General features: G+C 49.6%; 1 non-coding gene across 1 annotated transcript; it reads right to left on the bottom strand.

Moving 5' to 3' along the window:
• Positions 1–366: 366 nt before the first annotated feature.
• On the bottom strand, positions 367–448 carry TRNAS-CGA. Its single transcript has one exon. It is a non-coding gene; the product is annotated as a tRNA-Ser (tRNA).
• Positions 449–2,256: the final 1,808 nt, after the last annotated feature.

Genomic DNA, 2,256 nt, shown 5'->3' with positions numbered 1-2,256 from the left:
CACAATCTGTTCTGTGAGTGGGGCCGTGGCCCGGTCTAAGTGGGGCTGTGGCTTGGTCTGTGTGTGGGGATGTGGTCTGATTTGTGAGTGATGCCGAGGCCCAGTCAGTAAGTTACTACGAGGCCCAGTCTGGGAATAGGACCTCAATCTGGTCTGTGAGTGGGCCTGCTGTCTGGTCTTTCTGAGTGGCCTTGGCCTGGTCTGTGAATAAGGATCAATCAATCAATCAATCAATAAATCAATCGTATTTATTGAGCACTTACTGTGTGCAGAGCACTGTACTAAGTGCTTGGGAAGAACAAGTTGGCAACATATAGAGACAGTCCCTACCCAACAGTGGGCTCACAGTCTAAAAGAAAATTTGAACGCTGTGAGCAGGATTCGAACCTGCGCGGGGAAACCCCATTGGATTTCGAGTCCAACGCCTTAACCTCTCGGCCATCACTGCACAGAATACAGCCCAGTCTGTGAGTGGGGATTGGCATGAGTCGCCACTCACAGAACAGGTGTCTACCCCAAGTACAAACTGGGCCGCGAACCCACTTACACACCAGCCCACAGCCCTGCTTGAACAAAGGGCCATGCCTCCAGTCACAGACCATTCCATGTCTCCAATCACAGACTGGATGGAGGCCTCACTCACAGACTAGGCCATATCTCCATTCACAGAATGAAGAGCAGCCTAATTCACAGACTGAACTGTGGCCCCATTCACAGATTAGTCAGTCAGTCAGTTATATTAATTGAACACTTACTGTGTGCAGAGAACTGTACTAACTACATGGAAGAATACAACAATATAACAAACACATTCCCTGCCCACAACGAGCTTAGAAGGGGAGAGAGACATTAATATAAATCTATACATAACAGATACTGACATAGGTGCTGAGGGACTGGGAGGGAGAATGAATGAAGGGAGCAAGTCCTGGTGATGCAGAAGAGAGAGGGAGAAGAGGATAGAAAGGCTTGGTCAGGGGAGGCCTCTTGGAGGAGCTGTGCCTTCAAGAAGGCTTTGAAGTGGGAGAGAGTAATTATCTGTTGGCTACAAGGAAGGAGGGCAATCCAGGCCAGAAGCAGGATGTGGGTGAGAGGATGGTGGTGAGATAGAAAAGACAGAGGCACAGTGAGAAGGTTAGCATTAGAGAGAAGCACGTGGGCTGGGTTGTAGTAGGAGAGTAGCATGGTGAGGAAGGAAGGGGCAAGGTGATGGAGTGCTTTAAAGCAATTGGTGAAGGGTTTCTGTTTGATGTGGAGGGGGATGGGCAACCACTGGAGGCTCTTGAGGAAAGGGGAAAAAGTGGCCTAAACATTTTTCTAGAAAAGGGATATGGGCAGCAGAGTGAAGAATGGACTAGAGTGGGGAGAGTTAGGTGGCTGGGAGGTCAGCCAAGAGGCTAACACAATAATCGAGGTGGAATAGAATAAGTGATTGGATAAACATGGTAGCTGTCTGGACGGATAGGAAAGTGCAGAATGTAGGGCTGTTGGTTGGACCAACAGGATTTAGTGATGGATTGAATAGGTGGGTTGAATGAGAGAGAGGAGTCAAGGCGTTATGGCGTTATGGGCTTGTGAGACAAGAAGAATGGCGGTGCCAACTACAGTGATGGGAAAGTCAAGGGAACGACAGGGGAGATCAGACAGTGGCCCCACTCCAAGGCCAGACCACGGCCCCACTCACAGACCAGACCACGGCCCCGCTGACAGACCAGGCCATGGCCCCACTCTCGAATCAGGCCACGTTCATTTAAACAGGGAATGTGTGCAGAGCCAGAGTACCACTTCTATTATTGATGCAGGGGCCCGGCCCGGCACCTGGGTGCCTCATCTGGCATTTTTCAGGGGCTGTCGGCAAAGCCAAGGGTGCATCGTCTGGCATCAATTCTGGGACTTTCTGCAGAACCTAGGGTTTCTTCTGTCATTGACAAAAGGACTGTAGGCCGAGTCTGAGTGTCTTTTCTGGCATTTAAAGCGGGTGAGAAGCAGCTTGGGTCAGTGGAAAGACCTCGGGTTTTGGAGTCAGAGGTCATGGGTTGAAATCCCGGCTCCACCAATTGTCAGCTGTGTGACTTTGGGGAAGTCACTTCACTTCTCTGGGCCTAAATTCCCTCATCTGTAAAATGGAGATTAAGACTGTGAGACCCACGATGGGACAACCTGATTACCTTGTAACCTCCCCAGCCCTTAGCACAGTGCTTTGCACATAGTAAGCGCTTAATAAATGCCATCGTTATTATTATTATTATTTAAACA

This window comes from Tachyglossus aculeatus, unplaced genomic scaffold, assembly GCF_015852505.1.
Source record: "Tachyglossus aculeatus isolate mTacAcu1 unplaced genomic scaffold, mTacAcu1.pri scaffold_108_arrow_ctg1, whole genome shotgun sequence".
Taxonomy (NCBI): Eukaryota; Metazoa; Chordata; class Mammalia; order Monotremata; family Tachyglossidae; genus Tachyglossus; species Tachyglossus aculeatus.
Note: the sequence above shows the minus strand (reverse complement) of the source record. Positions and strands in the feature narration are given on the sequence as shown.